Here is a 13,518-nt window from a genome sequence, read left to right on the forward strand (position 1 = left end):
TTGGCTTCCTCCACCGACGAGGTCGCCGACATCAACTAGGGGCCTTCCTTCAATAGGCGAAGGCCAAACTGCCCTTTTACAGTTTCTCTCCTTTTGACAGGCTCAGGAGACAACCTTTACAGACCTTTCTCTCCTCACTTTACAACTGAAAACTTGAAGAACAGAAGGAGGAGACTTAAAGGCTTTACAACACTTTTGAGCTCTTAGAATCACAGAAAAGATCAAGATTTCGGTGTAGGTCTGTATCTATTCAGTGCTGAATGGGTGGGGAATTTATAGGCCCCAACTCAATTCAAATTTGGAGCTCAAAACAATCAAATCCCGGAATTCTGGGATCAGGCGGTTGCACCTCTTGACTGGAGAGGTTGCACCGCCTGGCAGAGCTCGAAGACCGAGCTCAGGCGGTGCCACCTCTCTGCCAGGGAGGTTGCACCGCCCAGTCTTGCTCGAAGACTGAGCTCAGGCGGTGCCACCTCTCTGTCAGGGAGGTTGCACCGCCCAGTCTAGCTTGAAGACTGAGCTCAGGCGGTGCCACCTCTCTGCTGGGGAGGTTGCACCGCCTAGTCTCGCTGGGAGGCCTAGCCCAGGCGGTGCCACCTCCTGGCCTGGGCGGTTGCACCTCCTGGTGCAATCAGGGTCCGAATGGTTCATTCCATTCGGCCCAATTTCAGTCTTTAAGGGGCCCAATTGCCCCAAGATTAAGCCAATGGGATCACCTCCCATTTTCCAACTTAATCAACGTGCTAACTATGATTAAATCTAAGACAACTTCTGCAGCTTTGCTTCGGTGCGTCAATCGCTCCTTCCGGCGAGTTTCCGGCGAACTTCCGTCGATCATCCGATGAACCCTCGGTGATGTTCCTGCGGACTTCCGGCAAACTCCTGGACTTTGCGACGATCCACTTGGCAAGTTCCGACGAGCTTCGCTTGGCAAGCTTCTGGACTTCTCGGATCTGTTCTCGCAGAACCTCCGACGACCGTCCGAACTTTCGTCGAACTCTCGAACTCCCAACATGATCATGAACTTGACTCCGGTGCAACTCCTGCTGCTTGTCTATCTTTCATCGTAGTTAATCCTGCACACTTATCTCAACACATAGATTAGACAACAAATGACAATTGACTTCATCATCAAAATCCGAGATTCAACAATCTCCCCCTTTTTGATGATGACAATCAATTGATAATGGAGTTATCCTTAACTCCCCCTGTCTATATGCCATAGTTGAGATAAGTCAACCTTGAATTCAAGACCTAAGAATTCAAGTGACGTATTGATAAGTTAGATCAGTTAAACTTATCAATACTCCCATCATGATACTCATCATGATGTATCTTTTCAAGGATGATGTTAGGGTTTGACATACATCAATAAGTTTGTATGATTGTGTTTGTAACTATTCATTATGTAGTTTGAACATTATCATATAAAGCTGTGAAACTTATTACATGATGCACACATTTGAAATATTCTAGCAAGTTTTGCATTTTCTTCACATGATAAGATATCAACTCAGGGCATAATGCAAACTTTAGCACATGTTCATATATCTCTTGGTGATGCAAGGATGGCATAATCATAGCAGTGTTTATAGCATCATTCATAGTATTTCTAATCATGGCAGTGTTTATCAATTCATATATATCTCCCCCTTTGTCATCAACAAAAAGCATAGTAACTATGATACCAGAAAATAATAATAGCAAGCTTATAGAGGAATTTTACATAGATTGCTTTAAATACTTCTTCCCCTTTGTGTTATAATCCATTGTAAAGATTTTGCAGGATGGAATACATACACATGAATCACTTCATCAAATCTATTTCAGAAACTCAATTTTCATGAAGGTGTACGAGAAAATCTGTTTCATAAATAAGATGCATTCGGACAAGATTTTGTTGCAGATTTTCACATATAATCATGGAAATCAAGTGATTTGATCATACAATATAGTCCGAAAAAAAAATGATTTTAACAAATTTATCTGTTCGGACACATCAACATTCCTAATTCTCTTCTAATGAAATCAAATTGTTCTTCACTTAGAGGTTTTGTAAAAATGTCAGCTAGTTGATGTTTAGTATCAATGAACTCTATGGTTACGTCATGATTGGTGACATGATCTCGTATAAAGTGATGTCTAATATTAATATGTTTTGTTCTTGAGTGTTGTATAGGATTCTTGGTTAAGCATATTGCACTTGTGTTATCACATTTAATTGGAATATTTTTGAGATGAACTTTATAATCTTCTAAGGTATTTTTCATCCATACAACTTGTGCACAGCATGCACTTGCTGCAATATATTCAGCTTCGGTTGTTGATAGTGCAACCGAGTTTTGTTTCTTTGATGACCAGGAAACAAGGGCATGTCCTAAAAATTGACATGATCCTGATGTGCTTTTTCTATCTAATCTACAACCAGCAAAGTCAGCATCAGCATAAGCAATTAACTCAAAATTCTCTGATTTTGGGTACCATAATCCTAGATTTGTGGTACCATTAAGATATCTAAATATTCTTTTAACTGCTTTGAGATGAGATATCTTAGGGTTTGATTGAAATCTAGCACAAAGTCCTACACTGAACATGATGTCTGGTCTGGTTGTAGTGAGGTAAAGTAAACTTCCTATCATACCCCTATAAGTTTTTTGATCAAAGCTTTCTCCACTTTCATCAATTTCTAACTTAGTGGAGGTGCTCATAGGAGTGTTACTAGCCTTTGAGTTGTTCATGTTAAACCTTTTTAATAAATTCATGGCATATTTAGTTTGACTAATAAAGATGCCATTGCTTAGTTGTTTGATTTGTAAACCTAAGAAGAATGTTAATTCTCCCATTAAGCTCATTTCGAATTCAAGACTCATAGTTTTAGCAAAAGATTCACAAAGAGATTCATTTGTAGAGCCAAAGATGATATCATCAACATAAATCTGAACAATGAGAAAATTATTTTCAAAATTCTTGATAAACAATGTAGTATCAACCTTGCCTTTTATGAAATTATTTTCAATGAGAAAAGAACTAAGTCTCTCATACCAAGCCCTTGGGGCTTGTTTTAAACCATAGAGAGCTTTAGTTAATCTAAACACATGATTAGGGAGGCTATTATTTTCAAATCCAGGAGGTTGTTCAACATAAACTTCTTCGGAAATAAAACCATTTAGAAAAGCGCTTTTAACATCCATTTGAAATAACTTAAAATTATTACAACTAGCATAGGCAAGGAGCATCCTTATGGCTTCCAATCGAGCCACAGGTGCGAAGGTTTCTTCGTAATCGATACCTTCTTCTTGGTTGAAACCTTTGGCCACTAATCTAGCCTTGTTTCTAACCACGATACCATTTTCATCTTGCTTGTTTCTAAAGACCCATTTAGTACCAATAACTAAATGGTCATTTGGCCTAGGAACAAGCGTCCACACCTCATTTCTCTCAAATTGATTTAATTCATCTTGCATTGCGATAATCCATGAATCATCTTTCATGGCTTCATCAACACATTTGGGTTCAATTTGGGAGAGAAAGGCGGCGTTGGCACAAAAGTTTTTAAAAGAAGATCGTGTTTGAACCCCCTTTGATGTGTCTCCTAGGATTAGCTCCTTAGGATGAGCATCTACATACTTCCAATCCTTGGGTAAGGATGTTTCGGAAGTGGATGCATCCAAGTTGCTAGTTGGAGACGGGGTTTCGTTTAAATTCAAGGAATCAAAATTAACATCATCATCAAGATAATTTTTCTTAATTTCTGAAATCTCATTGAAAACAACATGGATGGATTCTTCAATAATTAAGGTTCTTTTATTGAAAATGCGAAAAGCTTTAGAAACCGAAGAATAACCAAGAAAGATTCCTTCATCAGATTTAGCATCGAATTTTCCTAAGTTATCCTTTTCATTCAAGATAAAACACTTACACCCAAAGACTTTAAAATATGAGACATTGGGTTTTTTGTTATTCCATAACTCATAAGGAGTTTTGGTGAGTAAGGGTCTTACTAGGACTCTATTTAAAATATAGCATGCAGTGTTTACAGCTTCAGCCCAAAAATATTTGGGTAGGCTATGTTCATTCAACATGGTTCTTGCCATTTCTTGTAAATTTCGATTTTTTCTTTCTACTACCCCATTTTGTTGAGGATTTCTTGGAGTAGAGAAATTATGGTTGTATCCGTTGAGTTCACAGAATTCTTGGAAATCATGGTTTTGAAATTCTCCACCATGATCACTTCTAATTGACGAAATCATAGATCCCTTCTCATTTTGAACAAGTTTACAAAACTTGGTAAAATATCTAAAGCATTCATTTTTATGTTTTAAGAAGTAGGTCCATGTATATCTGCTATAGTCATCAACAATGACAAAGGCGTATTTGCTACCTCCTAGACTCGATGTAGAGATTGGTCCGAACAAGTCCATATGGATCAATTGTAAGGGCCTAGAGGTGCTTATTTGATTCTTAGCTTTGAAGCTACCCTTAATTTGCTTACCTAATTGGCAAGCATCACATACATTATCTTTGATGAACTTGATATGAGGAATTCCTCTTACAAGTTCTCTAGATGATACTTGAGTGATTAGTTTCATGCTAGCATGACCTAATCTTCTATGCCATAGCCAAGCATCCTCATTCATAACGGCAAAACACATTTCATCACATAAGTCATTGATGTCAATAGTGTATACGTTATTTTGTTTTAATGCAATCATAGATATATTTTTGTGTGGTTTTTCAATGATGCAAGCATTAGATTCAAATCTTATAATATATCCTTTATCACATAATTGACTAATGCTCAAGAGGTTATGTTTTAAACCATCAACTAGTAAAACATCTTCAATAGAGAAGTTGGATTTGTTACCTATGGTTCCTTTGCCAATGATTTTACCCTTGTTGTTGTCTCCGAAGGTGACATATCCTTCGTCTATGCTAGTGAGCTTAGAGAATTGAGATGGATCTCCGGTCATATGCCTTGAGCATCCACTATCAAGGTACCATCTCTTGCTCCTAGCTTGCGATGGTTTAGTTTTCTACAAGAAAGGATGATGTTTAGGTACCCATTTGCTTTTGGGTGCCTCATAAATAGATCTGCATTTTCTATCATGTTGCATAGAGTTTATCATGGTTCCTTTAGGGACCCAAATTAGTTTGTTTGGACTTATTTTCTTGAATGGACAACAATGTGTCTTGTGTCCAGATTTGCAACAAAAGTTGCACTTGGTTTGGTGTTGAACATGTAAGATGGAGCCTTTTATGAAGGTGGTTGGATTTTGGTGAGGACTTCTCACAAATCCAATTCCGCTCCTTTTTGGAATGTGACCCTTGTTTGCAAGGATCATGTTTAATGACTTGCTACCAACCTCGAATTTCTTCAAGGTGTCCTTGAGTAGCAGGTTTTCTTTTTGCAAAGTTTCTAAATCATGACATTTGATACATGAATTTAAACTATCATGATGTTCGACTTTTAACTTATCAAACTCACAAGTAAGACTATCATGCATCTTTTTCAGCAATTTATATTTTCTACTTATACTCTTGCATTCGTCAAATAAGTCATTGAAAGCATTTAATAATTCATCGAAAGATAAATCAGCATCTATTGAATTTGTTACCTCATCTTCGATGGCCATTAAGGCGTAATGAGCAACTTGCTCGGTGTTGGACTCCTCTTCCTCAGATGCGCTCGAATCATCCCATGTTGCTTGGAGCGCCTTCTTCTTTGTTGTTCTTTTCTTGACTTGGGGACAATCACTCTTGTAGTGTCCCAGCTTTTTGCATTCATAGCAGATTACTTGGTCCTTTTTGGGTTCAAGTTTATTTTTTGCATCATTCTTAAACTTGTTTCTTTTAAAGAACTTTTTAAACTTTCTTGTTAGAAGTGCCAAGTCATCATCACAGTCCTCATCACTTGAGTTTTCTCTCAAGTGGCATTCTGAAGTTTTGAGTGCCATATCCTTCCTGTTCTTTGGAAGGATGTCTTCTTGCTCTTCATGAGCTTTACAAGTCATTTCGTAGGTCATTAATGACCCGATTAGTTCTTCAAGAGGGAAATTTCGTAGATCTTTTGCCTCTTGAATAGCGGTGACTTTAGGATCCCAACTCTTAGGAAAGGATCTTAGTATCTTATTAACAAGCTCAAAATCCGAAAAGCTCTTTCCGAGTCCTTTTAGACCGTTGACGACATCCGTGAAACGGGTAAACATGTCGTCAATGGTTTCACTCGGTTTCATCCGAAAAAGTTCGAAAGAATGTAACAGCAAATTGATTTTTGACTCTTTTACTCTACTTGTGCCAAATATCAAACGCAGTTTCACAAGTTGAAACACGGTTAAACTCGTTTTTATCAAGTGCACAAAATAAGGCATTCATAGCCTTTGCATTAAGAGCGAAAGCCTTCTTCTCCAAATCATTCCAATCGATCATTGGAAGAGAAGACTTTGAAAAACCATTCTCGACAAGATTCCAAAGATCAATGTCCATAGAAATAAGAAAGATTCTCATTCGGGTCTTCCAATAGGTGTAGTCCGTCCCATTAAACATGAGTGGACGTGTAATGGAATGGCCCTCTTGGTTTCCGGCGTAAGCCATCTCTCTTGGGTTTTAATCCTTTTGAGAGTTAACCGGGCTCTGATACCAATTGTTAGGATCGAGAGCACTAAGAGGGGGGGGTGAATTAGTGCAGCGGATATTTTTCAGCGATTAAAAAACGAAAGCTGCGTTCGTTCGATAAAGACTATTTTGATGCAAAAGCCGATTCTAAGATTACTTATGATTAAGTGCAGTTTACGTTTAAACACAGTTAGCGTCTAAACGCAGTTTGCGTCTAAATGCAGATTGCGTCTAAACTCAGATTGCGTCTAAGCGCAGTTTGCGTCTTAGCGCAGATTGCGTCTAAGCGCAGATTGCGTCTAAGCGCAGATTACGTCTAAACACAGTTTGCGTCTAGGAGCAGTTTAAGTAGAAGTATAAAGACAATGTGCTGCTGTTGTACAGCTCAAAAAGTAATCTGCAAAAAACAGATTTACGTCTAAACGCAGATTTACGTCTAGACGCAGATTTACGTCTAAACACAGATTTACGTCTTAAACGCAGATTTACGTCTGAACTTTGAAACTCGTTTGTATACTCGTAGAAGGTAGTATGTAGTTGAAATCAAGACGTAAACGTGAACTGAGATCTGATGATTGTGCGAGGAAAGCCGATTTACGTCTAAATGCAGTTTTACGTCTAAATGTTGAAACTCGTTCGTAAAATTGTAGAGGACAGTTTGCAGTTATCAATAGGATCAAAATGTAAGTGTAAACTGCAAAGAAACTCGTTCGTAAAAGCACGGAAGACAGTTCTGCAGAATCAAACGTAAACGTAAACTGTAATGTACGAAAATACGAATTTACGTCTGAATGCAGATTCGAAAGAACAACACTTAGAACTTGTTCGTGAAAGCGTAGAGAGCAGTAGTAATGAAGGAGGTTTGCAGTAATGATAAAGTACTCAAAAATAAACGCAAACTAGAGATTTAGAGTGGTTCGGTCAGCCTTGACCTACTCCACTTTTGGCTTCCTCCACCGACGAGGTCGCCGACGTCAACTAGGGGCCTTCCTTCAATAGGCGAAGGCCAAACTGCCCTTTTACAGTTTCTCTCCTTTTGACAGGCTCAGGAGACAACCTTTACAGACCTTTCTCTCCTCACTTTACAACTGAAAACTTGAAGAACAGAAGGAGGAGACTTAAAGGCTTTACAACACTTTTGAGCTCTTAGAATCACAGAAAAGATCAAGATTTCGGTGTAGGTCTGTATCTATTCAGTGCTGAATGGGTGGGGAATTTATAGGCCCCAACCCAATTCAAATTTGGAGCTCAAAACAATCAAATCCCGGAATTCTGGGATCAGGCGGTTGCACCTCTTGACTGGAGAGGTTGCACCGCCTGGCAGAGCTCGAAGACCGAGCTCAGGCGGTGCCACCTCTCTGCCAGGGAGGTTGCACCGCCCAGTCTTGCTCGAAGACTGAGCTCAGGCGGTGCCACCTCTCTGTCAGGGAGGTTGCACCGCCCAGTCTAGCTCGAAGACTGAGCTCAGGCGGTGCCACCTCTCTGCTGGGGAGGTTGCACCGCCCAATCTCGCTGGGAGGCCTAGCCCAGGCGGTGCCACCTCCTGGCCTGGGCGGTTGCACCTCCTGGTGCAATCAGGGTCCGAATGGTTCATTCCATTCGGCCCAATTTCAGTCTTTCAGGGGCCCAATTGCCCCAAGATTAAGCCAATGGGATCACCTCCCATTTTCCAACTTAATCAACGTGCTAACTACGATTAAATCTAAGACAACTTCTGCAGCTTTGCTTCGGTGCGTCAATCGCTCCTTCCGGCGAGTTTCCGGCGAACTTCCGTCGATCATCCGATGAACCCTCGGTGATGCTCCTGCGGACTTCCGGCAAACTCCTGGACTTTGCGACGATCCACTTGGCAAGTTCCGACGAGCTTCGCTTGGCAAGCTTCTGGACTTCTCGGATCTGTTCTCGCAGAACCTCCGACGACCGTCCGAACTTCCGTCGAACTCTCGAACTCCCAACGTGATCATGAACTTGACTCCGGCGCAACTCCTGCTGCTTGTCTATCTTTCATCGTAGTTAATCCTGCACACTTATCTCAACACATAGATTAGACAACAAATGACAATTGACTTCATCATCAAAATCCGAGATTCAACACTAATCTCCTATGTCAAAGCCATGCATTATTGTTTAAAGCTAAAAGATAAGTTTCCCTATGAAAGTGATCAATATTAATACTATACACATTATTATTTCTTAAGGCAATCATATATCTATTTTTGTATGGTATTTCTATGATATAAGCATTAGATTTAAATTTGATGATATATCATTTATCACACAATTGACTAATGCTTAGTAGGTTGTGTTTTAAACTATCTACTAATAAAACATCTTCAATCAAGAGGTTTGATTTGTTACCTATATTTCCTTTGCCAATAATTTTTCCTTTGTTGTTGTTTCCAAAGGTGACATATCCTTCATCTTAGATAGTAAGCTTAGAGAAATGTGTTGGATCTCCGATCATATGCCTTAAGCTTCCACTATTAAAGTATCATCTCTTATTCTTAGCTTTTGATTGTAAACACATCTGCAAGAAAGGGGATTTACTTTTAGGTACTCAATTAACTTTGGGTCTATTCTAAATAGACCTACCTATCTTAACTATTGACATTAAGTTATTTATGGTTCTTTTATGAACCCAAACTAATTTTTTTGAATTATATTTTTTAAATAAACATCTATAGGCATAATGTTTGAATCTACCATAAAAATTACATCTATTTTTAGGGGAAACATATAATGTGGGTCCTTTAACAAATATAATCGACTTTTATTAGGTGTTGCTACTCATAAAGTCGTTTCATACTTTTCTTTGAACATAACCTTCGTTAGCAAGGATTACATTTAAAGATTTGTTACCAATTTTAAATTTTTTTAATATTTCTTATAATAAATTTTTTCTTTCTTAAGTGAATCTAATTCTTCACACTTAGTGTAAGGAGTTAACATATAATTATCATGCTTATTTTTTAATTTTTTAAATTCACTAGCAAAAGAAATATAATTCTTTTTTAATAATTTATATTTTTTACTAACTAATTTAAATTCGTCAAACAAGTCATGAAATGCATTGAGTAATTCATCGTAAGATAATAAAGATTTGTTTGAGTTACATACCTCTTTGCCAAATGCCATTAGTGTGTAGTTTGTAACTTCGTATTTGTTGGTTAGCTCATCGTCTTCGAATGCACTCGATATTGAATCCGAAGATTTTGATAATGAAATCAATTAATTAAGTTATGATCTAATATGCATTTGAGTGACGCAGGACTAACTTCGATCATGGAAATGAAAATCGATTAAAGCAAGAAGAATCCGACGTTGGACCGGAGTGAATATGTCCGAAGATTGAATGTCGGGCTGAAAGATCGGTCAACGTTCTAGCACAAGGTCTTTGTGTTATGAGTTCAAGCATCGTGTCGAAGGATCGGACATTATGCCAAGGAGGTCAGATGTTGTGGAAGGTCAACATGTCGATTGGACAATATGCCGAATGAGAGGATGATGCACTGCAAGATCGAATAAATCACCGAATGAACCAATGATGTGCCGGATAATATAGGATTCATACTTGTAATCATTTATCTAGATCGGAGTAGTTTATGGGGCTAATTGAGTTAATTTTTGGTGCAATCATACTAACTCAATTAGAGGTCAATTGGGACTATTTTGGGCCAAGAGGAAAGCCCATTTAGTAACCCAAAAGTTGGGTCAAGCAGTTGCACTGCTAAACTGGCGGTAGAACCATCTATGAGCTGGAAAAATCAAAAGTCTAGTCTTCGAAACTATCAGGTGGTGGTATCACTTAATGTTAGTATGTCAAGCAATGGTATCGCCTAATGTCAGACTAGTAGGCGGTGGTACCGCTAGTACCCTTGAAACCAAGAATGTGATACTTTTTGGCTCCATTTTTTAAGTCATTTGGGGTCAATAAATACTCCACTCTTTCTTACTTGAGGCAGCAAGAAAGAAGTAGAAAGGGGGAAAGAATCCTTGTGAAAAATAATTGTAATCTCTCTTCAAGTGTAGAGTCACTTCTTCCTAGTATTTAGAAAAGTTCTTCTAAAGGGAGAAGTGAGGTCTAAGTGTAAATGAGAGAGGTGTAAAGGTTCTCTCCTAAGCCTATGAAAAAGAGAAAGAGTTGTAAGGGTAGTTGATCTTTGCCCATTGGAAAAAAGATCAATAGTAGAAGTCGGTAGCCTTGAGTGAAGAGGAATCGAGTGTAGAAATAGGTCAAGACGACCGACCCATTATAAATCGGTTTGTATTTACTTTATGCCTTTCATTCTGATTACAAACTGATTTACCTATTTCCTATGCTTATGATTGCATTCAAGTTAAACAACTTTTCGATACAGGCTTTATCGAATGAAGTTTTCTGAATTGATGTAATTTTATATAAGCACTAATTCACCCCCCCCCCAGTGCCAATACGTCCTAACAATTGGTCTTAGAACCATGTTACTCTTAGTTGGTTTAACACCCAAGAGAGATAGCTTTTGCTGGCAATCAAGAGGGTCACTCTATCACTCGTCCTCTTATGTTCAATAGGATGGACTACACATTGGAAAACATGTATGAGAGTTTTCTTGTTTTCTATGGATTTTAATTTATGGAATATAGTCAAATTTGGTTTTCAAACATCCTCTAAACCTATGAATGAATGGAGTGATTCTGAGAAAAAATTGTTTTCGTCAAATGCTATAGCTATGAATGTTTTATTTTACACTTTAGATAAAAATGAGTTTAATTATGTTTCTATATGCGAAACCACACATGATATTTAGCACACACTCGAAATCATACATGAGAGAACAAGTAGAGTTAAAGAGTTTAAAATTAATCTTTTAATGCAGAGTTTTGAATTATTTCGAATGGAGCCAAGTGAAACCATTAGAGACATGTACACCCATTTTACAGATGTCGTTAATGGTTTGAAAGTTTTTGGAAAATATTTTTCTAATCTTGAACTTGTAAACAAGATTCTAATATTCCTTCTAAAGAGCTGGGATCCAAAAGTAACTACAATATAAGAGGCGAATTACAATTTTCCACTAGGAGAACTCATCGGTTCACTGATGTTATATGAAATAACTTATTTGGCACATGATGAACATGAGGACAATCTTCCAAAGAACAGGAAGGTTATTGCACTTAGAACCAAAGAATATATCACTCAAAATGAGAGCTCAAGTGAAGATGGCATAAAACTCCTCACAAAAATATTCAAAACATTCATGAAAAAGAACAAGACTAAATTAAAACAAGAATCTAATAATGAACTCAAAAAGGACACAACCACTTGTTATAAACGCAAGAAGCCATGGAACTCCAAAGATGAGTATACAAAACTAAAGAAGAAGTCAAAGAAGAAAAAAGCACTCAAGATGACTTGGGATGAATCGAGTGCATTTGAAGACGATGAGCAAACTAACAAAGACGAGATGGCGAACTATCTTTTGATGGCTTTCGACGACAAGATATGCAACTCAACTAAAACTTCTTTACTTTACAATGAATTACTTGATGTATTTCATGATTTGTTTGATGAATATAAATTAGTTGGTAAAAAATATAAATTATTTAAAAAGGATCATACTTCTCTTTCTAATGAAATTAAATATTTTAAAAATGGGTATTATTAATGCTTGTTAACTCCTTACACTTAATGTGAAGACTTAGATTCATATAAAAATAAAAATTTATTATTAGAACAAGTATTAGAAAATTTTAAAATTGGTAGCAAATCATTAAGCATGATTCTTGCTAATAAGGGTCATGTTTGTAGAAAGAAAGGAATTAACTTAACACTCAACAAAAGCCAACCATATTTGTTAAAGGACCAACATTACATGTTTCCCTAAAGTTAAGTGTAATTTTTATGGTAGACATGGTCATTTTGCTTATAAATATATATTTAAAAAGTATGACTTGCATAAATTAGTTTAGGTTCCTAAAGGAACCATAAATCACATAATGCCAAAAATCAAAATAGATAAATCTAACCATGAAGGATCAAAGTTAAATAGTTACCTAGAACAAACCTATCTTTCTTATAAACATATCTACAATCGAAAGCTAGGAGCAATAATAAAATTTTGATAGTGGATGCTCAAGGCTTATGACCGGAGATCCAACACACTTTTCAAAGCTCACTAGCCAAAACAATCGAGGAAAGATCATTAGCATTGGAATTATTTGTAACAAATCAAACATTTAATTGAAGATATTTTATTAGTAGACATAACTCATTAAGCATTTATGTAATAAGTGATATAAAATTAAATTTGAATCTAATGCTTGCACACCAAATAAGAATAATTCTATGAATGCTTAATGTTTATCTTGATGATTTTTATGATGAAACTTATTTTTTAGTTTTAATCGATGATGCATGGATTTGGCACAAAAGACAAGGGCATGCTTGTATGAAAACAATCACATAAATTGAAACTACTAAAAGAGAAATATATTTTTATTAAAAATTTCTCTATCTCTAAAGTCTATCAGTTCTTCAATAAAAGATTAATGAATCTATTTATGTTTTTTTTTTATGAATCTCTTGAAATATAAAAGTGATTTTGATGATTTTAATTGAATGAATTTTATCCAAATCATGATCTTGATTTCTCGATATTGATACTTGAGATTTTTTTTTTTGTGAATCAAGATCTCTTATTTCATCTCCTATTATTCTATTTGTTATTTACTAAAGAGAATATTTATCCAAATGAAACATAATTTTTCTCTTAATTTCTCAGAATTATAACTTGAATTTTTTTTATAAATTAAGATCTCTTATTATGTGTTCTCGTATCATTCTTTCTTTTTATTAAAGAAGAGATTTATCAAAATGAATCATGTCTTTTGGTATTCATGACTTAGTCTTTCATGATCTTTGATATT

The sequence above is a fragment of the Musa acuminata genome, chromosome BXJ3-8, assembly GCF_036884655.1.
Source record: "Musa acuminata AAA Group cultivar baxijiao chromosome BXJ3-8, Cavendish_Baxijiao_AAA, whole genome shotgun sequence".
NCBI classification, from domain to species: domain Eukaryota; kingdom Viridiplantae; phylum Streptophyta; class Magnoliopsida; order Zingiberales; family Musaceae; genus Musa; species Musa acuminata.